Genomic DNA, 27,734 nt, shown 5'->3' on the forward strand with positions numbered 1-27,734 from the left:
AATTGTGGAAAATAATTTAAAATTTTTGTGGTTGGAAGCATCATAATATATGGATATAAATGTGCATTTAAAATCTAATTGTTTCTGCAATTGTGAAAACGAATATTGTGAAAAAAACATTACAAATAATTGCTTCAGTTTTTGTCGTTGCTTCTGCAAATTTTTTGTCGTACAATGTTTTGATCATTTACGATGTACAATCAATTGATCTGAAACTTTGATTTGGTTTATAGTGTAGAAAGCAAATAGCCCTTGAGCTAATGCTAGCTGTTCCTCCATTAACAATAGATATTCCTTGACGAGACGTAACGACAATGATCGAACACCACCGAGTAAATCTAACTCATTACATCGCCTATTTTAGTGTACTCTGCATACATTTTATGTGTTTTTTTTTATTTATGTATTTTTATTTCTTTATATTTACTATAATAATTAATAAATAATAGGTAATATATTTTAACAGTACATTTAAAATAAGAAATGCAGATGTTTTCTAAAAAAGCGGGACATTTTTAAAAATCTGTGGGGCACGGGATAGTCCTCCAAAAAGCAGGACTGTCCCACCAAAATCAGGACGTGTTATCCTAGTAATTTTGACATTAGTAATAATGAGAGCAATAATTGCATTGCTTTAGCATTTTTCTCTTCATAAAAGAAATTGAGTAATGTACTTCAACATTGATGTGATAAGATAGAATCCTTCTGTAAGTGATGCCAAAGAACTGAAAGATCTGCTAGAGAAAGGGGATAATTATTTTATTTTAGAAAATATTCACCAAATCATTGCATCAGGGACTTGAACAATGGAGATCATAATTAATTAATCATAGTGAAGAAAAAGACCATGCACTTTGCTTCTGTTTTAGCTGTTTTTCAGTAATAAAAAATCACTCTCTTATGATGCATATAAGGACTTGGAGCATTTACATCTGCCTCTGAAAGGAAATAAAAGATGTCTATAAACCACCTGAAACCTCATGAGAGCTGGCACTAGAATCTGTGCGGTCACACCAGATGACATTATTTAGAAATAGGGGCCCACCAGCGGCCGAGCGGTAAAGTCTCTGAACACTGGTAGTTCGGTCCAAGGTTCGAATCCCGCAAATGGGTTGGCTGCATGGCCGTTTTCGTGGTTTTACCCATGTGTAACGTGTATACGAGCCAGTTTCCCTTAGAAAGTCCTCCACAAAGGCATCCGTCCCCTTAGGCAGATAGCCCTCAAGGCTTTGCCATAGTTAAATAACCTAACCTAACATTTAGAAATAGTTGAGATTACAACAAGTGGAAAAAAAAATCTAGTGTTGAAAAGGCCTAATCGTGAATCCCATAAGAAATGATTCACTTGTAATCTAAAATAAGAGACAGTAGATTCGATGCAATAAAATTATTAAATGTAGGCTTTAGTGTACAAAAGCATAGCAAAACATGTAATGGCCACTTCCCAAAGTTCAGCTGAACTTTTATATCCAAATTGTTACTGAAAATATCTAAAAGACTACTTTAAATTATTTCAGAAAAAAACATTAAAGTAAGTTGGTTTATTTTATTTCTGGGACTAAATAAAAGAAAATAATTTATGCAGAAAAGCATTAAAATATAATTATTTATTTTGTTTCTGAGAAGATAAAACAGAAGAAAAGTTATGCAGTCAGGAATGCTAAGTAATGCGACATATTTTTAGATAATAGTCATTAAATGATATAAGCAAAATACATTATAAGGTTTCTTAATGTGGATGAAGGTATGTTCCATGTATAAAAATTTCTGAAAATTTCACATATGAAAATATATTCTGAAAATTCAATTTAAACTGAATATTTATATTAACAAACATTTATCAGATGCAAATATTCTTGTCCCAAACATGTGTGCTCAAAGTCATGACAATAGATACCACATGAAAAGAATACATTTAGGAGTTCCATAAATAATGCATTAGGGATATGAAGCACAGAGCTGATTTTTATATTATCTCTTTACGTTCTCTGAATCATAAGAACTGATTGAATTGGAAATAATGCCTCAACGTTATCTGGTGAAAGGTCTAGAAATTATGTGTTTTTATAATTATAAATATCAATACATATTTTTGAGGTTACACTGAGGAATTTTTAAAACATATATTGCAATGCTGACTCTAACTAAGTAGAGCATTACATAGATATTTTTTTGCCTTAAGCAGAGGCATACCCCTATGTTTATTGAAATTAATGATATTTATACGCTTTCATATTCATTGAAGATAAATATTTCAAATCACAACATTCTATTACTTATAATATGTTCAATCATAGCTTTATATATTCACAAAAATTATGTTACAATTAATGATCTATATTTATAAACTGAGAAATGTTTAAAAAATAGCAAATATCAAAGAAACAGAATAGATAGCAATGTAAAAAATGCTGTACTAATTATGTAATTTTATATACAGTCAAAAGTCGTTAATTCGGACACCCATAATCCGGAATGATATATAATCCGGACCTCAAATCTACAAAATTTCTGCGCATGCGTCAAAGCGACGCATGCGCATAAGATCTTTACAGCTGCGAATATGCGTGTGCGCATGCGCATAATACGTTTACGCAAGCGGGTTTAATGTATAACGGACGGTATAAGCTAAGCTGAAATTATCTAATTCAGGTAATGTTGCAGATTGCGTTGTTCCTTAATCTTCGAATTGGATCCGGCTTATTATTTTTTGCAGACTGTTACAGCAATTTTATAAAAGTAAGCTTGAACTTTCGATTATGTCAAAAAGAATTTCCGATATATATTTACTAATATGTAAAGGATCTACAAAGCGAAAGTATGTTTCGAAGTCCATTAAACCAAAAGTGGAATTGCTGCAAAAAATGGATAAAGGCATATCCTTTGATTATCTAATCATTCCGAAATATGTTTATCAATTTCACGCTGCTCTGCGGGGGAAGGGAACGACACGGCGCGCAATGAATTGGAAGTTGATCTGTCAGCACTATCCTTATCTTCAGGGCAGATGTTTTTATTTTATTTGTCTTATAATTCCTTACTAAATGCAGTATTTTATCTCCATGTACTCCGTCTTTGATATGATTTAAATCAAATTCCTCCTCATTATAATTCGCTTCCGATAGTGAAGAAAGTGACACAGAGGTTATTGAAAACGGAAAAATTTCGATTGACAAATTAGTCGGTATTCTCGACACAGCAATTATAGGACTTGACCAGCAGAACTTTGTAACTGAAGAAGAAATTATGTCTGTTTATAGAATTAAAGAGAAAGTATTATCACATAAAACAAAGCAACTTAAACAACTTACATTGAAAGAAATGTTTAATAAAAAAAACAAATAAATATTAAGCTTTTTTTTTTTTTTTTTTTGTCTTTTTTTTTTTTTTTTTTTTGTCAATTTTGATATCCTTTAGATCATAATTGTTCTTTATTTCATAAATTACGGTTTCATATTTTTAATTTTATAACTTCTGCGTGCCATCTTACCAGATTTAAACTGATGATCTATAATCTGGAAAAATCGATAATTCGGAATCGCCGAAGTCCCGACGAGTCCGGATTAAAGACTTTTGACTGTATATAATTTAATTCTCCTTACCTTTATAAAACAAAATCATCAATATTTTTTCCAGAAGGAATTTGATAGCTTAATTCATATTCTATACAGAGGATAGATGAAGATGTTTTTATAATTTTTTCTTATTTTAAGATTATAGAAGCTTCTCTTACCATCAGCAACAGTAACTGGGAATATTAGCCTTGTTTCAGCTTCAAATTTCATTATGATTGAACTAGGCTGTATTTAGAGAATTATCTTCAAAATATTTAAAGCAGTCTTACTGTTCAAATAACTGGTTTTTAAAGCTAGAAAGTTGTGATGAAATTTTTATTTGTATATCATTTAGGTATTTAAATGCTAAATTATAAGCTTCTTCATTTGGATAGCTTAAATTTTATTAATGTTAATTTTTCACTTATTAGAAAATGAAAGTCAAAAGATAACTCGTTAAATTTACATATCTCAGTTTTTTTTTTTTTTTTTGTTTGTTTGTTGTTGTAAGATTAAAACGTATATTACTTCTTTCATTTCTACTACGAGAATTCCCCCCCCCTACAAAATTAGTTCTTTTATCAATTTATTACATTTTCACCTTCTCTTCAGATTAGGTTACTTATTTAAAGCTAATTATCAAATTTCTAAAAAATGTTTTCAGAAATAATTTTATGTCTTCATTCTAATCAATGACAATCCCTCTTTTTTATATTTATATAAATAATTCAATTCAGTTGTAGATTGTCAGGATTTCTTTGATATGGGAGATGTGAAAAATTAGCAATGCCTTCGCCGGGACTCGAACCTAGACCTCTCGAATACGCACCGAGTGTACTACCATTACACCTCGAAAGCATGCAGAAAGGAGGGGGGAAAATACCTTAGGCTGCTATCACACGTCGGTTTGTTTCGAAAGAACAACTGTTTGGAACAATTTTTCTGCTTTGTCACTACAGCCAATCACCACAGCTCGCTTTGGGGTTAACACAGGGAAAACTGGTTCTCCATTGCAAACAAGATAGCAGCGTTCGGCGCTGATAGCTGATTGGTTGAAAACGAATAACTTGCAACTTTTTTCGAAAGGAAGGAAAAAGTCGCACGTCTTTCTTTCAATAGTAAAACAGGCATAAAAATTGTCCGAAACAGTTGTTCATGTGAAACAAACGCCGTGTGATATGGGCTTTAGGGAACCCAATCGCCAAATCCTGATCGAAGAATCATCATCCACCATCTTTTAGGTCGGGGCCACTGTAGAGTCATTAGGTTATTTTCGAGCAAGAGGATATGGAAAATGAGAAATACCCTCGTCCTTTCGAATACGAAACGAGTGTGCTAACCGTTACATCACGAAGGCATGCTGAAAGGAGGGAGAATAACAAAGCAAAATAAAGGAAATTTTCTCCTGGGAAATTCGAAATGAAATTTAGAATGCAAAAGTGGGCTATTGTGGTAATAATTGGCAATTAAGAAAGCATTTTTAGATTTGAATATAAGCTACCAGATTATAAATAAAGGTACAGCAGTGTAAATAAAAACTGAATAATAGAGTAAAGCAGAAGAATTATTGCTGATTCCATGGACAGATCCCGACTTTTTAAGGGGAATCAATAACATACATCAATATTGGGTTTTAACAAAACTTTCCCGCCACCGCAAATAACGTTTTCGCAAACATAATACGCTGGCGTGTTTAATCATATTTTGTCAAATGATTTTTGGCATTTGAAAGAAAGAGATTTGTTTTAGAACACTCATAGAGATATTAGGTATTTTTTGGAAGCAGAACAAGGGAAAAATTAGCAAACACCTTGGCCGGGAATCGAACCACAGACCTCTAGAATACTCGCCGAGTGTGCTGACCACTACACTACAAAGGCAGGAGAAATTCTTTATATACTCTCCCTTTTAAAGGGCGTCTGGGGTTTTAGGGGACCCAATCGCCAAATCCTGGGTGTGGAGAATCATCATCAACCACCATTTTAGTTCAGGCGCCACTGTAGAGATATTACGTATGTTTTGGGAGCAGGAGAAGTTAAAAATGAGCAACACCTTCCCCGGTAATCGAACCACGGACCTATGGAATACGCGCCCAGCGTGCTGACCACTAAACTGCGAATGCATGCTAATAAGGCTGGAGAACTAGCTTATACACTGTGTTGTGAAATTTGTAAAAAATTATCGTTACTATTAAGTACAAGGTGTCTGAAATAGAACTATCACGCTACCAGATTAGAACCATCATTTACTTCCAATTCTGTTTCAAAAAATCAGCTACAAAATGTCACCAAATCATGTGCTACAGCTTTAGGTACTAATGTCGTAACATATGACACTAAAAAGATTTGGAACCGAAAGTTCAAAAACAAGGACTGGGCTCAAAAGCACAGCGCTCTGGCAGGCCTACTGACGTTGATGAGGCCTGCTTGCGAGAACTTGTAGAAGAAAATCAGTATAGAACTCATCGAGAACTTGCTAAGGAGTTAGACGTTAGTCCCATATCCATTAGTCGCGCTATACGTCGCATAAACTTGACGTATAAGTTCAATCGCTGGGTGCCACATGAACTGTCTAAAAAAGATAAGGATATACGTGTTCGGGCCTGCATTAATCTGCTCGAATATCAACGCAAGGACAAAATTCTGGACCGGATCGTCACTTGTGATGAAAAGTGGATTTACTTCAATAACACAGGCCGAAAAGAGGGTTGTTCTGTGGCCTGTGAGCCCGTTGGCAGCGTCGCAAAGCGCAATTTGACTAACAAAAAGATACCTTCCAGAATACGTTGGCTCATGCGAGCAGTGTGTGGTCGGGCGTTGTACTGCTGATAGAGGGCATTGGCCCTGAAGGTACAGAAGTGTCAGCAACCGCAGCACATGATCCACGTATCATTGGGCCGTCATAGTGCTTTGAATACGAACTAGAGGTGACCTGGAATCGTAAGCAGTTGGCCTCCAAACCATGATGTCGCGCAGTGGAGCGTTCCACAATTGCTGCCGGGATTGAACCTGTCTCCACATCGACGCCACACTCGTACGCGGAGACTATCATTGGAGAAACAGAAGCTTGTGTCATCCTGAGAACACGACCTTTGTGCCATTCCGTCGTCCACATCGCTCGAGCACGGCACCATTGCAGACGTTGGAGTGTATGATGTAGGGTCAATTGCAGTTTCTTAGCGGACGCCACGAATGCAGGCCACTAGCCACCAATCGACGGCAAATAGCTCTGGTCGATATTGGAGCATGCAGGTTGTCTTGAACATGCTGCAGAATGGAGGTAGAAGTGACTTGCGAGTGCACCACCTCCTGTCGTCGAATGCGTCGGTCCATACGTGCTGACGTCATTCTGGCTGCACCGGCACCCGTCGAACTTGGCACATTTCCTTGTTCCAACCATCGTTGCCACAGCTGGTACTGTGGACGCATCAAGGTGTGTGTCAGCTGAGATTTGCCGTATGGACCAACCTGCCTTTCTCAGTCCGATCACCATGCCCCTCTTAAATTCTGCTGTAACTGCCTCCGTTGACGGCCTGGCATTCTCTGCTATTAGACACGTCCTCTAAGATAAGAACAGATTTTGTACGATGATTTCCCTAGCAGAAATAACGGCACTAAAGTTGAACATTCTGCAGGTTCCTTCCCTTATATCTTTTTCAACGTGCGTTGGAGAGCTGCACATCTCACATCATTCGCATAATTCGGTGAGGTGCGTCTACCCTGAAATTTGCGTAATTTTTAGGCCTGTCCTGCTTGGTGCTGCATTTTCCAATGTTGGGTAATGTATTTTCTCTCATATCCATGTTTTAAACAGTGCAGAATTTCGATTTTTGTACCGTTAGATAGGACGAAAAATAATATTCCAAATCAAAAGTTTTTGGAACTTCTAAAGTAATTTACCAAATTTGTACTTTTTAAAAAAAAAATCATTCAGTTTTTTTTTATTATGGCGTTATTCTTGATTGTGACGAATTTATGATTCGAAATATTTGATCCTTCGTTTTTAGCAACGTACAGTTTCAAGTGATGGGCATTTAATTTGCACACACATGTAGATTTCAGCAGGTAAATTAGGTACTAATTATGTTAACAGATGCGGGCTTGGAAGAGTTTGCCGCGTTTTAAAATATTTTGAATTTTTGGAGAGAGATTATGTTGCAATAGGACATTTTGAATCATCAAAGCGTTCCCTCAAAGCTATCGGCAAATAATTTTTACTTCTTAAATTTTATTTGAAATAAAACAGAGCCTGGTGTATAACGCAATTCAAAAAGGAAGAATTTCCATATTAAAAATTAAAGGGCCTGAAATAAAAATAGAATTTTTATCTTATACAAACATACACATATACAAAGTGATTAAAAAATATCAGCCAAAAATGAAAGGCAGATAGAGGGGATGAAATAAAAAGATTTTGTAATGGAATATGTGTGCTTTGAGGGGATACAGGCCGTTGTTGAGCAGTAAGTAAAAGCGTTTAGCTGGTGAAAATCATCGTTACTCTTGCAGATTTGGAGCGGCATGCATCCCTAAAAAAACACGAAATTCGGCGGTAAAGCTCAGAACCAAGGATACTGCCTTGCGGGATACTGGATCTTATAGGTCTTGGAGTTGACTTTTCATTTCCTTGTGCAACGAAGAATGTACAGTTTTGCAAAAAGGAGAAGATCAGAAGAATAAGTTCTCTAGGAAGTCCTAGTTTGATAAGCTTGAAGATGAGCTTCTCATGGCAGAGGCGGTCAAATGCTTTTGCCACGTCCAGCATAAGGAGCGCAACACTTATTGTGAAATGCAGATCCGACAAATTCAACAATTCTCACGAGTTGGCAAGTCATGCTAAGATTTTTTCTGAAGCCTTATTGATCGTTAGGTAAAAGATGAAAATATGGCTCGATTCTTGTAAGTATAATTCGTTCCTAAATTTTTCCTAGGCTGGATAACAGACTGATAGGTCGATATCCGTCAGATTTGGGGAGAAGAAAGGTCTTTGCTTGATAACAGAGATCAGGAAAGTAATTTAGTGTGAAACAGGCGTTAAGTATGCTGGCAAATTTACTGATAATATTTCTGGGCAAGTTACGAAGCATTTTGTTGGTATCTTATAATGTCGTGAAAGAAAGGAGTGGCACTTAAAAACAAAGGCCATAAATTATTGATGGGTAATTTCTTTTCATCCCCCAAACTTTTTTTAAAATTTATTAAATGAAAATAAAACAAATGCATATTGAACTATTATTCTGTATAGGAAGCATATCCAAAATGATATAAGGGAAAAAATATCTGAATAGAGGAGAAACGAACAGTACGTTTCACAAATGGGATGACAACTCTACGCTGGAAAAATAAGCTTGACATTTTCATGTTGATTCATATGCATAATCTAGTGGTTATACACTGACTACCAATAAGTATTTGGATACCTATGCAAATGATGATATCTGTGGTCCTAAGGTACGTCACGGACTCCGCAGGTATATATCGTGTAGGAAACAGCATCGGCTTTAGTCGCGTGCAAGATGCCTCGCAGTTCGGAGCTCTCTGATTTCGAGAAAGGTATAATTATCGGGTATCACAAATGTGGCCGATCCTTAAGGGACATATCTAATGATCTGAAGTACATCGACAGTGGCCTATGTGATTAAGAAGTGCAAGGTGTGCAATGATTGTCGGAATGTGCCCCGAGTCGGCAGACCAACGAAACTGGAAGATAGAGACCGACGAGTGCTGTCCAGAGAAATTCGGAAGAACCACACCCAACCAATGTCCCTCATCCGCGAGGAGTTTCTACAGGCATCCGGGAGTATTGTTTCAATGAATACCATCCGTAAGGAAGCACATTTGCTTGGTTTTAATGGTCGTGCTGCTGCCCATAAGCCTTTGATCACAAAGTCCAACTGCGCTGTTCGGTTAATGTGGTGCAAAGCACATCGAAATTGGACCGTAGATCAGTGGAAACGGGTTCTTTGGAGTGACGAATCAAGGTTCACCCTTTACCGTTCGGATGGCAGGGTCTGGGTCTGGCGTCTACCTGGAGAACGTGTCCTGCCAGAATGCATTGTGCCAACAGTCAAGTTCGGCGGAGGTGGAATTATGGTCTGGGGGTGTTTCTCCTGGTATGGGCTGGGACCCTTGGTCCCCATTCATGGTAAGCTCAACTCCGATGCCTACTGCACTATTTTGGATGATAATGTGCTTCCTACGTTGTGGCAGTTTTACGGGTTGGACCCCTGTTACTTTCAGGACGACAATGCCAGTTGTCATGTTTCGACGTTAACCAAGGCTTGGTATAGTGCCAATGGAGTTCATCGAATGGACTGGCCTGCCAAGAGTCCAGACCTGAACCCTATCGAAAACCTCTGGGACGAGTTGCATCGCCGAATTCAGGGGTGCAATACCCGTGCAAAATTGGCGAAGAAACTTCTATGTCTTCTCCAAGCTGAGTGGAAGAATATACCACTAGCTGTCATACAATGACTTGTGAAAAGTATGCCCTGGAGGGTCCACGCTGTAATTACCTCTCGTGGAGGCTCTACCAATTATTGATTTTGAATAAAATTATTTTTTCTTTTCTATCACAGGTGTCCAAATACTTATTGGTAGTCAGTGTAGCTGCTGGGAAGTCAAAACTCGAAATTGCAGCTTGTTGCTTTTCCCTTGTGTCTAACGTGATTTATAAGCCGCTTTCTCTCGAAGTCTTCGACGAACTTAAAAGTTAAATTAATTAATTAAAGAAATTCGAGAACTATCTGTGTGGGAAGAGATGCCATCGTAGAAGACTTCCTAAGGAAAGCAGGCACACATTCACGTTTTATATGAGGAAAGCCATGAAACCTTTCATGTTCGCCTGAATTTTAACCCCGGTTGACCTACCAGTGTTCAGCGATCTTACCACTCTTTCGCTGATGGGTTCCTCCACAAAAGTATCCATATTTTAGGCAACTAGCAATGAACTTCTGAAAACTAATGAGCAGATTTTAACGAAATTTGCTATGAATATACATTTATAACAGAGAAAGAGATGTACTATTCAAAAATCATATCATATATGCGCGATTGTCAATAAAGTTCACAATGCAAGGATGTCGAAAATCCACGTTGTGATATCGAACTAAAAATAAGTGTAATATGGGCTATGTGTCCCTCTCACAGCCAGACAGGTCGCGCAAGGTGACGCCATACTGGACATGAGGCAGTTAAGGAATCCCTGTGTCAGGCGATCCAACTTCTACAGCAAGGCAGTTTTCAACTTCGCTTTAGTTCTTGGAGGGGGAAATGGCGAGATTAAACTGGACTACCAAAAGCGTCGTCGAAGACATGTTTTATAGGATTAAGGTGAGGACATCTAGCTGGCCAGTCTATGTTGACAAATATACTTACTTTACTTTACAAGTAATGGTTGACTAGCTGAGCCCTTTATAGACGACCGTTATCGTTTATTAACAGGAACCCACCACCAACTGCGCTCCTGGAAAGTCGAAAAGAGAGCTCTAAGGTCTCTCTGTACCTTGTATTAGTCTGGAAGCATTTGTCAAACACATGCAGGGTGTGTGGCTATACAACATAATGCCTGTTCAAACCATTACACTTCCACAACCATAATGATCTTTTTTCTGATGAAGAGGGGGTGGTATCTTGTTGCATACTCTCTCCAGATAAAGATACGCTAAGAATCAGTGCCCCAGGATGAATCGCGGCTCACCTGTGAAAAAGCACGCTGCTCCGCTGAAATCTGGCTCAAGGCACGTGTCATCTATACTATGCTAAACATGCTCTCTTCCGTGCTGCAGTGAGCAGAACGCAACCAGAGATTTTCCTGGCATACAGCCCTATCTCACGAAGCTTTGAGGCAACTGTAGACCGTAAACCTCGAGTTACATTGACGGCACACATCTCACGTAACAGCTGTAGCGGTCCTGTGTCGCCACCCTGAATGTGCTAAATTATGATTCTTTCATCGTTTTAAATGTTTGTGGACCTTGTCCAGGTCTTCTTGATATAGATCCAATGTGTACTTCTCGGAAGTGCATATAAAATAGGAACGATATAGATCCATTGTACTGAAACTACTTCCGGAAATTGCAAATGACACTGGACTTTACATTGCAGCCATCTGCGCTTTTGACTGTCCTATCTCCAATCTACTGATAATCCCCCCCTTATTCCATCATCTATACATTCTTGGCTACTAATTTTACCTGATACGTCATAAAATTTACCCCCACTCTTGCGAGAAACACAGCAAATGTTGTGAAGAAGTACAAGTACACAAATCACCAAAAACCCTTCGTGCGGCCTAGATACCCTCCGCAGATATGCGTACGCTTTATATTCGACATGTTTCATCATAATTCTTTAGAGCCATAATTAGTATCTTTGGTTCAATACTTTTTGTAAAAATAGACATAATTTGCAAATTTTCTTAATTTTGCACTTCAGTGTAGTTATGCCAAGGCCGTCTTAACGCATGTGTCCGCTGAGGAACACATGCGTAACCTCAAGTGCATACGCCCTATAGCCCCAAGTGCGTACGGGCCCTATGCTTATGCGTTTATATTTCACTTACATTTCATTTTTCTGAGCAGTGGCTAGCTACATATCTCTTCAGGTGTCAAACTGATGTTATGAAATTTTAGAATGTTTTTCATTCTGTAAATTTTACTACTTTCATGGGGAGGGCACAAATAACCACTATAATGGTTTGGTTTATTAGATTACGGCAAAGCACTCGAGGGCTATCTGCCTTAAGGGAGGGATGCCTTCATGGAGGACTTTTTATGGGAAACTAGCTCGTATACACGTTATACATGGGGAAAATCACGAAAACGCCCATGCAGCCAGCCCGTTCGCGGGATTCGAACCTCGGACCGAACTACCAGTGTTCAGCGGCGTTAGCGCTCGGCCGCTGGTGGGCCCCTATAATAACTCTTCTCATTAGGGAACAGTAATAAAGGAGGGCAGAAAAGTGATTTGGATCGTGCCTTTCTAAAGGGCTTTACAACCTTTTTTTCGCTGTTCTAAAGGATGTTTTCCACGAAAAAGCGCGAATTAGGGAACTCAACAGCATGTTTCAGCTGTTTTTAGAATGATGTCTGTTTGTGTGTGAAAATTTTTCCATCAACAATAACGCTTGCTGGAACTTCCAAAAATTCCCATTTTCCATATTTAAGCTTTCTACATTCGTACATAAAGAGTTGATTAGATTTTGGGCAAAATTGGACAACTAGAAGTGGTACTTTGCTTGAAGCTCATAAGGCCTGTTTACACTACTTATACTCCAACCAAGAGCAAAACTTGTCAGCAGTCAATGTGTGAATGACATTTTTACAAATTTGAAAATGTGCATATAAAGCATATTTTTATTACCCATTTATTAATTTTTAATTAAATCATTAATTGTAATCCATTTAATTAGATTAGCTTAAAATATCTCTCTATATAAAATTGAATAAATAAAAATCTTATAAATTATATGCATATTTTATTAGAAATTTTCCTTTTATTAAAGCAGAAATATCAAAATTTACTAAAACATTATTGATGCAAATATTTTAAATCAAAAATAATCATAGAGAAAATTAGAATCCATAAATCATATATATTTAGGTTTCTGAATTCTGATTTCTACAGAAAAATAAAATTTAAAAAAAATTGAATTTTAGATACAAAAGAATAGTACATATAATGATCATAAAATTACTTATAATTTCTTTACAAATAATGAATATAAATATTTATAGGTAGCATGCTTAGTAAGATTAAGCTCTAAATTATGGAATTTTTTAAATAAAGTTTCTTTTCCCATTATATTTAACCTTTTAACTGTCATGCCCGAGAGCACTGGTGTTCAAAAATATCATGCCCGAGTACTTCTTAGGGTAAATTTTTTTTTTTTTTTTTTTGAGTGCATCGTATTGTCATACCCGAATATATATCGGGAGATGTTTATTTCGGGTACATTTGGTTTTTCCAATAAAAAAATTTGAGAATTTGTGTACCCAAATAATCAAAATAACTTGACAGTTAAAGGGTTAACTTTTCAATTAGAACTGCTTCAAGAGTTTTATGCCTAAATATGGTTAAAATTCGGTCTTATCTTTTTTTTTTCTTTTAATGGAAAAAAATTCTTTTGCAAGCTGTATTGGAACTTAGTATAAAAAAAGATAAATTTAAAAAAAGATATGAATGGATGCATTAAATACAAAGTAATGCTTTTTGCTTTAATAATAAGCAAAAACCACTACTTTGTATTTAATGCACCCCCATTCATATCTTTTTTAATTTTACAGTTTTTCTCCATACTATATCAAATCTGCATCTTCTTACTTTCCAGTTTTGGTATTTAAGACTTTTATATCAATGGGAACAACTAGATTTTTCTTAATATACACTGGAAGTGATACTTTTAACACTTGGAACAAGCTTTTGTAAAAAGACAAGAGAAACTTCTGAAATTTGGTATTTAAAATAGGTACGTGATTGAGAACAACATATTATATTTACAAGCGTTAAATGTATTTTGGAATTGTGCTAAAAGCTATGAGAATAAATTCATTATGAAGCAATTAAATGTATTAGCCTTAGTCCATCATTTCATATTTATTTCACTTTTCCAATAAAAATGCTTCCACCAAATGTTACTGTTATGTGTTATTTTTAAGGATACAATTTACTAACTACACAAAGAAATGGACTGACATAGTTCACACTATATTGAGAATTCTAAAGATTTAAAAAAATATATGATTAAGTCATTGATTTGTGAATCCGAAACCATATATGACCACAGGATGACTTCATGTATCATTATTTTTTTTTTATATTTGATGGGAGGAATGAATACTAAAAAATGACTAGTGTTTATAATTAAGACTGAGCCATAAAGTTAACAAATTAATTAGATTTCATTTATAAATGATCAACTAGATACTGATAGTTCACTTAAAGCTCGTTATTATTCTGTCAATTCCACGTCTCAAAATGGTTAGAGATGTGCTGGCCACATTTCTTAAATCTGAGGAATATTTATAGTTGCAATATTTGAAAATAACAGAAATCTGGAATAAAAACAAGTGAAACATATCATCCATCTTCTGTGAAATATACCATCTGCTTTTTTAACAATTAACAAGAATTCAAATGTAACTTTACCAGATGTTCTTTAAATTCTATATGGGGAACATATTTTTATATGTCCTAAAAGCAATTATTTTCTGAAAGCTTTACAAATATATTGCACAGTCAATCACAAAAACAATTACCATTGGGACTTAATCTCTTCTTATACTGGCATGGCATCCATCCATATAAGAGATCATTCAGCTACCATGCAACTAAAAAAAAAAATTATTTCAACAAAAAAAGTGTTTTAAAGCATAAAAAAATATGTTACATAAAGATAATAAAACTTAAATTTATAATTTCACTTTTAATGTTACACAAAATTTAAATCCTTAATAACAGCACAATCAAGATTAAATATCCTGTTACATTAAAAACTTCATTAATATCTAATTCATCAATCATCTGTATATAATCAGCCTTTATGAAACCAAATTAAAAACTTCATTAATATCTAATTCATCAATCATCTGCATATTTTGTATGTAATCAGCCTTTATGAAACCACTCATACAAGAAGAAATTCCCAATAAGTTACCGAAAAATAGAAATCTGGTTTTCATATAAAAAGCAGGAAATTATGCTTAATTCTTTTCAGTCATTTCCTAAAATATATTTGAAAATTCCAGAACAAGTTAAAATAGGTTCCCGGATAAAAGACCACTGGACAAATCCCATTGTGATACTTGCTGGTGCAACAAATACCTATGTGGATAGCAGCCAGTGACACACTTATGAATATAATTTACTTAAATAATTATTAAATACAGCAGTAAATAAAGCAGGGACAGGCCTCCAGAAACCCTGCTAATAACTTCTAAATTGTGAACAGATTTACATTTACACACATTTCTTACATTCCCTCTTCCCCACTGTTATATCCATCATACTGTTCTAAGAATTCCTCCAGAGAATAGGCCTCACCCAAGGCTAACAGTAACTATAATAGTCCTTATTGTTAGCTCTGATTCTTCTCACCAGTTGTGGGAAGTTACATAGTTCAGTTCCCATTAGAAGTCCTTTGTTACTACTAGAGGGGAACATAGATTTCTTGTGGGGAGCAAAAAGGACCAAGGTCACTGCATACAGTGGAATTTGGAAGTGCACTTGAACACAGGTGTTCTATCAGAAATTGTTTTCACCTGTTTTACTAACAGATTTTTCATTAAATTGGTCCTCAAGTTGAATAGGCTATAGGTAACAATTTCTAAACATCTTAGTGTGACAGGAAATTAATATTGTATCTATTTTGATTAATTATCTATCTACTGACTGAAAATCTTTGCCAGAACTTGACTGCAAAAATGGAAGATTCTTCAACATATAAAAAACAAAATAATTAAGTTTTGAAAAAGGTGAAAACAAGCAAAATTTAATGAAAGACTTTAGCATCGGATTAATTATAATTTATGACATTAAACTGGGAAAAAATGAATGAACAATGGTGATACAAAGTGCAAAATTATCATACAAAATTTAAGTTTTTGATATGCTATATCCTTAACTTGAATCATGATATTAAATAAAAATTGGCCATTTTCTTTAAGCTCCCACTGGAATGAATGGTGCAAATTTGGCAACATCTCCTTTAATTTTCATGATGACATTTAATAAGAAGATATTTTAATTTCATATGCCAAAAGCATAGCAAATACATACAAATTTATGTGTGAAGGTTTTTTTTAAACGTTACATAATTAATTGTAGGCTTTTGATTAGAAGCTGATAACAAATAAGAAGACAGTTTTTATAGTATTAGACCTGAAATTTCTTTCTCCATTAACAGGACTTTTTGCCAATTGCATTTTATATATTATTATCCGGAAATTTTATTTATCAAGAATTTGCATATCCCAAGCATTTCATAGTCCATCTCTTACTGTGTAATATATACGAGAGTCAAAATATGTATTATAATAGTAGTAAATGTGCTAATGAAATAGCAATAAAATCATAAACTTAATTACTGCAGTTAAACCGATTTTTACAATTTCATTGAAATTTTATCATCATTTTCACATATTCCTTTAGTTAGGGATAGATTTTTTTTGTTCCTTAGTTAGGGATAGATAAAAGAGAAATCTTAAAAATTGCATCCCTGACGCTTACTGAATATACAAATTTTTAGTAAATGTGCAAATAAAATAGCAATAAAATCATACAAACTTAATTACTGCAGTTAAACCAAATTTTACTATTTCATTGAAATTTAATTATTTTCACATATTCCTTTAGTTAGGGATAGATTTTTTTTTTTTTGTTACCTACATAAAAGAGAAAGCTTAAAAATTACATCCCTGATGCTTACTGAATATACAAATTTTATTTCATTTATGTACTGAATTTTTTGATATTTCAATCTTCACTTAAGTTACATGCTCAGATTTATTTTGAAAGGAAGAATGCCTGGAAGTAAATAATTTTACATTTTATTCAAGTTGGCTCAATCTTGAAGGAAATAATTCTTAATATTTCTTCTTTATTACCTATTGCTATGTAACACTTCAAGAAGTGTTTTTTTTTTTTTTTTTTTTTTTTTTTTTTTTTTTTTTTGTGATTCTTATTTTAAAGTTATTTGGGAAAATGCTTTCAGTTTATTTACACAGAGCATATTTCTTCATACCCTATGTATACATTCTTCCACTTATGGAATTTTTCAAAATAAGATGAAGACTGACTCCAAGACATTGAGGATTTTGATTAAAAAAATAACTTTTTCTATAGCTCCCAGAGAGGAAAATCTCCAATCAGCAAAATATGCACTGATCTGTTTAAAAAAATTCTATCTATGTTTGAACTTTGCAAAAGTTAATGTTTAATTGATTAACAGAACAGGGCATTGCAACGGCTTAAGCTATTGTATCGACCACCACAACATTCTGAGAAAAAGAATGGCGGCTTTGAAAGTTCCCATGGACAGAGCATTTCTTAACGAATTCTCAGAAAGAAAGTGACCAGCAGCCACAAAACAAACTCAAGTTTTTGTTCCTCTTATAGTTGTCCGAAGGGAGACATTGTTCTGTTCCCTTTCATCAGTTTATAGGTGCGTTGTCTCAGACCACCTGGTTTGAGTCCCCAGGGTGTCTTCATTATATCCGGTTTTTAATCAAGGTCCTCTTACCAGTCAAGAGGCACTTTTAAAATTACGAACAAATGAGGATCCTCAATATTTTTTCAACATACCCAGGACAAATGGAACAAAATCACGGAACACAGTTTTAGAGAAGGAGTGAGAGTGAGTTACAGTAAGTGAAGAGAGAAACATTATCTTGGTTTTTCCAGCTTGGCCATGCACAAATTTTATTTCGCTCTGCGTAGTTAGTACTACGCATTAGTATCTGCCAAGAGTTTACAGTGAGGTAGCCGGGCTCGCGTTACCTTACCAGACAGTATCCAACTCAGTCCGGGAACCACTGACTTGGAGAGACGATTAATTCTAAACAGCCTCGTCTTGAATTATTTTGAAACAGGAGCTTTTATCTACAATCAGTGCTAAATGGAAACTTTATTCACAATGTCTGGTTGTTATAGTTCTCCCCCCTCACCCTGCAGTGAGTTTATTTATTTTTGCATATAGCCTAGAAAGAACCCCAATAAATTTATTTACACTACCTCTTGCCTTCTGAATTCGTCACAGCATGGAGGACTTCATAAAGACTGGCTCATATTTACATACACAGTATGAGCAAAGCTATAAAAGCAGTGTGAAACTAGCCTCTTTGCCAGCATTCAAACCTTTGTTAAGTGATAAAAGTTTAGAGCTGTTTTATTCACTTAGCCACAGGTAAAACTGATAGGGTCAACTACCCTCAGGATGTTTGTGACAGCAGTCGTATGCTTTTTTTTAATCAATTAACTGAATATTAAGAAGTTTTTATTGTGAAAATAGTACTTATTACAAACTAAGAGTCATCCTTTTTGAAAGTCGAATTCCTTGAACTAAAATTTTTGGTAAGCTAGCCCTTTCCTGAATTGCTTTATAACTGTTTTCTTACCTTCCTTTCTTGCTAAGTTAAAATCAGACAATATCCTTTTGCATTAGAGGTCATATAATATCCTTTGCGAAATTTTGAAATACGAAATAGTGATCTTTTAAGAGAAGCTGCATGCCTTCTTGTGGCAATTCAAAAATGTATTAAAAGGTAGTTTTATAAATACAATCTACATTTCCTCCATTTGGAACACCATGAAAATTAACTATTTTAAATCTGCATTTTTATCCTAAGCTCTAAAACATTAATGCCCTAATTGCCAAATTTTTTATCTTGATGATAATCCCCAACTCTGCAAATACGAATACCTTATTGTATTTTATTAAAATTAAAACATTTAAAAGTTGTGTTTTAGCTTCACACGCAGTTACTGTTTCACTCTACAGATAGCTACTGATAAACATATATTCGATTACCTGCTGGGTTTTAATGGTTCATATAAAAAAAAAAAAAAAAAAAAAAATTTTTTTTTTTTGAAACTAGTATATGCACTTCTGATATATAGCTATAAATAATAGATTTGATTAACAACTTGTCTTAATTTAAAAATGTCAACAAAATAACATCTGCTAATGAGTAAAGAAAGTATATCTGACAAGTGAAAAATTAAGACTACTCAGTCAGTTTAGGACCACCGCTGACTCTCCCAATATTAGTAATAATAAAAATTAAATTGAGATATTACGAATTTTCTCAGGGGTATTATTGAATACATTTTCTTCTTTGAAAAATAAAAATAGAATTCTATTAAAAGGAATGAATTTACTCATTAACATATTTAAAATGGAATTAAAAGCGAAGTGCAATCAACAAACCAAGTAATTATTGTCCTGACCAGAAATTAGTTGACTTTTATAATTAATAGATGCGAAAGAGTTTCGTCTTTTTCTCCAGTAAAAATCAAGATTTAAAAAGCTGTTTAATAAAATTATTCAAATTGCTCATAAAAAAAACAGAAACTGGTCATTCTATCAAACTTGAAATGCAATCTTCAAATCGGAATATATAATTCTTATAAGAGCAAGTTTTATTTTCTTACCTGAAAAAATTGCTTTATGACACTTCTGCCTTTTGATTATTTAAAAACAATGCAAACTTTGTAAAAACAAGTGTACAAAAACATATTCTCATAAGACAAAAATGAAAATTTAACATTAAGAATGTATGAAAAAGAAATTTTACATGTACATTAAATATATTTATGTAAATAAAATTTAAAAAGTAAATTCTTCTAGCTATTGCCTATGAGCTAAAGTGATACTTTGGTTCCTTTGCTAAGTAGTATAAACACAATGTAAAGATTCAATTGTAATTCAAAAAGTAAAAACATAAAATATATGAAATAATAGTTAGGAAAATTAGAAAGCTTAACTTGATTTAAACTTAAAAGTTAATATGTAGAATAAAGTTTAAGCTATCTCAAAACACATTAGAAAAAAATACTACCCTCCCAAAAAAACTACAGCTAAGCAGCGTCGCCTTGCATTTTCCCATTTACCGCTGCTTTAGTAGTAGTTTTTGTTTTTTAACATTTTTTGTAGTATTTTTTCTAATATGTTTTGAGATAGCTTAAACTTTATTCTACATACATATAAACTTTTAACTTTGAATCAAGTTAAGCTTTCACCATTTTCTAACTTTCTTAATTAGTATTTCATATATTTTGAGTTTTTACTTTTTGAATTACAATTGGATCTTTACTTTGTGTTTATACTACTTTGCAAAGGAACCGAAGTATCACTTTAGATCATAGGCAATAGCTAGAAGAATTTACTTTTGTCGCATAGGCAATAACCACAGTGGGTTTATTTTTGGTGCTTTTATCCTCCTGTCACTGTTAAAAGGTTATAGTACTAGAAAAGCATAAAAACAGTATTTTAACACATAACACATTGTGAAAAATCTAACTTAAGCATTAACTATAAAGAATACTTAAATTTTTTTTTTCAAATCCATTGAGACAATATAAAAATACACAGGTTTCCATGCCACCCAAGAGGTACTGTGCAAGCTCGTTACCATGCTGGTTCCCCTAAACTAACATTTTTACATAGCTGCTCTTTTGGTAACGTCAATTCTGAACATTCAAAGAAAATTATATCAGCTAGTTGAAAGAAAAATGATAATTTAAGGCCTATATAAAAACTATGTTACAAGGCTTTAAACAGCCAATTTTGAAGCTAAGTACCATCAAGTGTTACTAAAAATAACAAGACAAGACCAATTTAATACGGGAAATACATTTCGGAATTAAATTTTACAAACACTCAATTCAAGCTTTAAAGCAAGAAAAAAGAAAATTCATACTAAATGCAGTCTTTGAATTTACAAGTTACGACAGTAAAATATATAAAAAAGCTTAGGGCACAGGAAACACAAGATAAAATACTACCTACGTGAGTTTAATGCTATATCAATAGGTCAGAAAACAAAAATTAAATAATATTTAAAACAAATGAATTATATATTTAACATTTATATTTTCACAATCTCTCCACCTAATTGTGTAAAAATAAACTTCCTAAATTCATATGAATTGAAAGCCTGTTTTAACATCTAAATTTCTGCTAATCTGATAGGCATAATAACAAATGAATACTCCACAACTCATGCCATCATTCTGAATAGCGTGATTGGGAAACGAACAATACCAATTATCACATATATCTAAAACATTATTAAGGATACTTTGCCACAAATGAATTAATGAATATACAGAATTTTGAATGGCATTAAAACCAAGTGGATCATAAAACTGAAACATTCTATCTCTAATCTTTGCAACAAGTAAAACCCAATGATTATTATTGATAAGAGCTGGAATAAAAAAGAAATCAACAGATGCAAAATCAGCTTTTTTCCATACATTTTGAGTTTTATTACCTGACTGAAAAAATGGTGTATGGTAACATTTGACAGCTATGGAAGAAGTATTATGAAGAATAGTAAAAACAAAAAGCATCAATTATATTGTCACTAAGGCAGCCAAGCTGAAAATTATTATTTACAGCCTTCAGGGCTAAAATTTCTTCATTTGAAATATAAGGATCAAGAGATTTTATATCGAGAAATGTTAGAAGTGTTTCCCCAGCTCGCAGAACACATTTTGAAATATCAGATACATTAAGCTCAGAGGTAAAAGAATTATATTTAAGTAAATTGCTACCCTTAACCTTAATTGTGGTATCCTGTGATGATTTATGATCATTCACATTAATATTATTTGATAACCCTAACAAACCTTCCGTGACATTTTTTTTTATTATAAGTATCGGGATAATCTAGAATTTTACGTTTTATACCTTTCACAGATGTTGTACGAAACAGAGTTTGACGTGATAATTTTAAATTTGGAGCAATCTGAGTAAATGGCATTTTATCAAAAAAATCTTTCAAATGGTTTGATTTTATTGCACCTTTACAATTAGAAACTATATCTTTTAAATTCTTTGTTATACTAGGTATTAATATCTTTTGGATTGTTGGATGCGGCAACATAACTAATAATTCAGACATTAAAGTCTTACAAGTGTTAATTTTAGGTTCAGTGTTACACACAACAGTATCTGAAATAGCATTAGATTTTTTAATCAATTCTAGAGGGGAGGAGTTTTCTTCTTTAAGGATATCTGTTGCAATTACAGAAGGACTTGGTTGCCTGCATGTAATTGAGTGTATTTTATGTACGTGTTTACATAGTGTGCTGAAGTCTGGACAATTACAATTATATAAATGATGACACAGATTTAGACAGGAGAGGTTAATACACTTTGAATAACGATCTGTTTCTGAACATAGTTCATGCAACCGCTTAACTGTATATTGAATATTTTTACGTGTCTGTAATTTTATAGACCACAAACAAGGATGTGTTTCTGTTACATCACTATCAGGTATTTTCATTCCAGATTCATGTCATTTATTATAAGTTGGCGGGTAGATGCTCTCTTTACAGTTAATTTCAACTTTATACTTATAAGCCATGTAAATATCTTCTTCAATTTTTAAAAGCACATTAATTAAATTATCGAGGCGTCTGTTAAATTTACGTTTAAAGTATAGTTTTCAATTTATTGTGAAATGACTCGCAATACATGTTAGTATCTGTGAATGCATGAGGGAAGTTTCTGCATGCCATTGACCACAGATAATAATACTCCTCAAAATAATTTACGAACGATGGTGCAACAGCTCGAAACTTTTGAAGGAAATTATCCATCATAGAAATAAATAAAGAAGAATTAGTTTCTTCAAGCAATATAACTAAATTAAAATAAATTTCATCCCTAAGTTTTTGACTTGAAACCATTCGAAATAAACTACGTTGCCATGCACGATGTACATGCCATTTACATAGTATATGTTTAATACCTGGACCAAATGATTTTTCAAATGCAGGATGTGTAGTTTTATCATCATCTGTCATTAAACAATTAATATTAAGCTCAGGTATTACACATTTGATACTAAGAAATAACCTGATCCAACTGATTTGAAATAAAATGTGCTACGGGGTAACCACTACCAAATTCATCTGGGACAATTAAATTTAGCAAATAAAAAAAAATCATACTGATTTGTTTTGTGAGTAGAATCTATACATAAAATCCTGCTACAACCTTTAATCATCATTTCTTTTTGCTCCTTTGTCTGCAATCCTAGTGCAAAAGACAGTGTGTCAAGGCCTTTCGGACCATACAATGTTGGTTTTCCTTGAGGTTTGTAAATAAGAATAGGGTCATACGATTCCTGCCTAAATTTCTCAACTATGGCAGCAACAGAAAGTGAATCATCACTAAGAGAAGAAATCATTACACGCTTTACATAGTAATTTATAGTCCTACATGTTAGAAAATTATCTTTAATACTTAAGCTCTCTCTATTATCACGTGATCCACTTCCATCTCAGATAAATTCTTGAATTTGATCGGTAGAAACACCTAACTGAGCATAAGTTTTGATTTGATCACGACAATTCTGACTAAGCTGTTGAAATTTGGTATTTTCAAACGACAGCTCATGATTGTGACCTGAATAAAAAATAGCTGTCGCAAGATCTTGTTCCTCAGAAACTAAAATTCTGGATGGACATCTGAAGCCTAATGGTAAAGAACCTTTAAGATTTTTTCTACTTGAAATTGGCACTGGTTTTTTTTTTTTTTTTTTTTTTTTTTTTTTTTTTTTTTTTTTTTTTGTGTTACAGTGAAGTGACAACAATAATAATGGTATGCTTTATTAACTTTATGTTTACTTCCAGAACACTTCTTAAAAGAACTGAATGTTTCCTTAGAATGACATTCTAACCACAGCTGAAACTCCACCATTGATGAAAATGTAAGCTCCTTCACATCCATCTCAGAATTGTGAAATTCAGCCAAATGTTTATTATGATCACTAATAAACTGGAAGGATGCCTTGCAATCAGGAAAAACACACGGTTTACGAATATTTAAATTATTTTTAGAACAGCAAAACTTCTTATGATGAAAAGGTTACTGCGGGTTTTACAGTCTATTTCACAGTTGTCACAAATATATGATTTTGAATCAATTTCAGAAGACACAGATTTACACCTTTTTTTATGATTAAAAAATGACTGTCTTGAAGCATATGATTTCATGCATACCTCGCACGTTCTTGGATATTTATTTTCTATTTCATCATTCTTTATGGTAGTACATAAATTATCCTTATTTAAAATTTTACAGTTACGTTTGTGTCTTGATAAAGTTTCTTTACAAGAGAAATCTTTCTTACAACATGGACAAATTATAGTCTTTATATTTGGGTTAACAGAGGTAATAACTATGCAGTTTTCTTCAACATACCCATTTTCAGATTTCTGTACATTACTTTCACCCTGATTAGAATCATTTGCACCCCCAAACTTAATGTTAGAACATTCTGAATAATTTTTAAGAATAGAAAACTTGTTAAAATGAAAATATGGATGGTAAGAATTAAAATTTGCACAAGAACCAACAACTGATGGTCAAGTATTGGAATTGGTGACAAGCTGAGTAGATGAAACAGAGCCTCAAAAGCCAGTAGGCTGAGAAGTAACTAACGACATAAAAGAAAATTTAGATACAGATATAGTAGCCTTCTGCAAATCTGAATCAGAGCAAACAAATGAACCCTTAAAAACTGGAAAATTAGACATGGAAGTACAAGAACTGAAACTGATACCAAGATGAGATGATGATGAATTGGAATCCGAAGAGCCTGCAGGTTGAGAATTAGACACTGAATTTCCAGGAAGTTCAGAAATAGCTGCAGTATCAGGAAGTTGAGATCCAGTAGAATTTAAAACACCTGATATAGTGTGGACAGTACATTCGAGAGCTGGAAAATCCAATACATCCAAAACACTGGAACTGCTATCCAAAATCATACTAGAAAATCCGTGTTTTAAAACATCTGAGTAAAGTGGCTTAGGAGGTGGATCCAAAAAATTTACACTAGTGCCAAGTGAATATTCAAGAAGTGGAAAATCTGATAAACTCGGAATACTGGGATTAGTATTCAAAACAGAGCTAGTAAAACAATCATGCATCATGCTTTAAAACATCTGAATAAAGCGGTTTAGAAGAAGAAACATGGCACAAAAAATCTCTAGAATTACAAACCCGAACACTGGAAACTAAAGAACGTTTCACAACATCTGAAAAGAGTGGTTTGGAAACAGAAGCACCAAGATTACTACCCAAATGAGTACTCAGAACAGAAGGAATACTGGTTAATGCTGGGAAACTGCTAAGGGATGTAGAACAAAATGGTGCACTTACCTCTGCAACAGTCAAACTTATCCTAATATCTTTTAAAAAAATTTTCCCCAGCTGCTGATTACCTCTCCGATTTAGGTGTAAACCGTCTCTGGATAAACAAGTACTCCAAGAATAGTCAAAAGAGCTGCAAAAGAAAAACCCATCTTTACCTTCGTATGTTGCGAGAAATCTTGAATTTATGTTTAGTATCTTCCTATTAAGTTCTTGTAGGTGATACGTGTTACAATCTCGATATAAATCCGGGCATCATGGGAGAACACCTGAAAACAGAATGACCTTCGGGTTTAATCGTTCAATTCCCTTATATAGACAACCATATTTACGATGAATTTCATCTAAATCGTCATTTGAATTATTGGTACCAACGTGGACAAAAACTAAATGAAAATGGTTGTTCATAAAGGCAATCTCACGTGTCAACCTTTCAATCCTAGCTCCTGAAAAGCAACGAAAATCAACTTCGTAATCAGGTAAATTCGCAGACAAAATATTCTTGTAAATATTTAATCATAGAATCCCCGATTATGAGTATTTTCATCTTTTCAGATTGGTTAGACAAACACATAACTAAAATAAGATAATTAAAACACAAAAGGCAGTTTTCGGACAACCGGCTCTTGGCGACCTCGCTACGGCGGCCGGTGGTGGCGATTTCCGCCAAACCCGGCTACCCACCCCGACAACTTTCTGCTGACGCTTAGGTTACTGTAGAATCCGGAGTATCGGGAGGGATTTAGGGAAAACTTCTGTGTGCTCATATTCAAGGAGGTTAGAATAGAAGGAAGGAAGGTTCAACTCAAACGGTGAAGCTTGGCGGCCATCTTCCTGTTATCACCGTGACTTGTGCAAGGAAGTCTGTCATTGCAACATTTTTTCTTTTCTTTTTGAAGCATGTCAGCTTGTATTGCATATTAATGCACAAATAGATTCTCAAAAAAAATTCCGGGCATTATTTTTCACACGTAAGTATTAATTTTCTTTTTTTATGTAATATGACAACTATGTCAAAAATATCACAATGTCATGTGGTTTTCTTTCCAGATATGAAAAAAAGGACTTAAAATAGGTTATTTAATATAACTATAATCAAAATATATTAAATATAATTTAATGTTTCTGTTTATAGCTGGTACCTTCGTTCCTTAAGATACAATGCTATATGGTAGGATTTAAATTGTATAATTTGAACGTTTTAGTTAATTCGTTTTATAACTTTCATGAAAAGTAAGAAATCAATTGTTACTATTTTTATTAATTGTAAAGGTGTTAAATAAAGCAATGCTTTTCTTTATATATTAATTATTATTCATTTTTTTAAGTTAAGATAAACTGTTCTGTTGTTAAAACTTTTTTGCATAAACTTACAAATTTCTGGGCAGTATAGTGATAAAATTAAGTAAAACATTTACACAATTGAACATGTGAAAAGATGTATCCAAAAACTTACATCGGTGTGTTTCTGTAATTCAACTTAATTAAAGGCAGTTTCTTTGAGATTAATAAATATGAAATGCGCATAAACTGAAATCAATGAATTCACATAAATCTGTTTTATTTTATTAAGATTTATTTTCTAACCTAAGCAAATTCGTGAAATATGCAGAAACATCATTTTTTAAAGGCTTTAATGTTATGCGCATGCATTTAGATTTCGAACTATTTCTTAATAATTTGCTGTACATAGTAAATTATGGATATCATCTTTATTACTTTAAAACAAAAATTCAACAATAGCGAGGGATTTCATTATAAATTTAACATATTTTTACTGGAAAATAAATGCACGGAACAGCTTAGAAACACGTACATGTCACTGCCGTAATGCAATGTTTTGAAGTCACAAACATGGACGCCGCTTGTTCGGCGGAGTTTCATTCCCCGATAGTGGAGGAAACTGCGAACCCTCCCTCCTTCTATTCTAACCTCCTTGCTCATATTGAAGGTCACGTGACCATTTTTCTTCGCTTCTGCTGCGTGGATAGAAGTTGAGAAGTTTGTCTCCTACTTGATCGGAGCGTAGGTAAATAAATAATAGTGTTAAATGCGAATTAAAACCGATAATTATAAATAAATAATAATGGTAAATGCGAATTAAAACCGATAATTATAAATAAATAATAATGGTAAATGCGAATTAAAACCGATAATTATAAATAAATAATAATGTTAAATGGGAATTAAAACCGATAATTATAAATAAATAATAATGTAATTAATTATTATTTTTATATGTTTTTTTCCCTTTTGCTTTTCATTTCTTACATATATACGGATAATTAAATA

At 33.7% G+C, this 27,734-nt stretch overlaps 1 long non-coding RNA gene across 1 annotated transcript; it reads right to left on the reverse strand.

The window, feature by feature from the left end:
* Positions 1-451: 451 nt before the first annotated feature.
* LOC146998566 (uncharacterized) lies at positions 452-26,141 on the reverse strand. The gene is made up of 3 exons (XR_015039549.1): positions 25,452-26,141; positions 14,812-14,883; positions 452-938 (listed from the first exon to the last, which is right to left on the reverse strand). It is a non-coding gene; the product is annotated as an uncharacterized LOC146998566 (long non-coding RNA).
* Between the last annotated feature and the right edge of the window lie 1,593 nt (positions 26,142-27,734).

This window comes from Stegodyphus dumicola, chromosome 2, assembly GCF_044657685.1.
Source record: "Stegodyphus dumicola isolate Sdum_Otavi_A_Nest chromosome 2, ASM4465768v1".
Lineage (NCBI taxonomy): Eukaryota > Metazoa > Arthropoda > Arachnida > Araneae > Eresidae > Stegodyphus > Stegodyphus dumicola.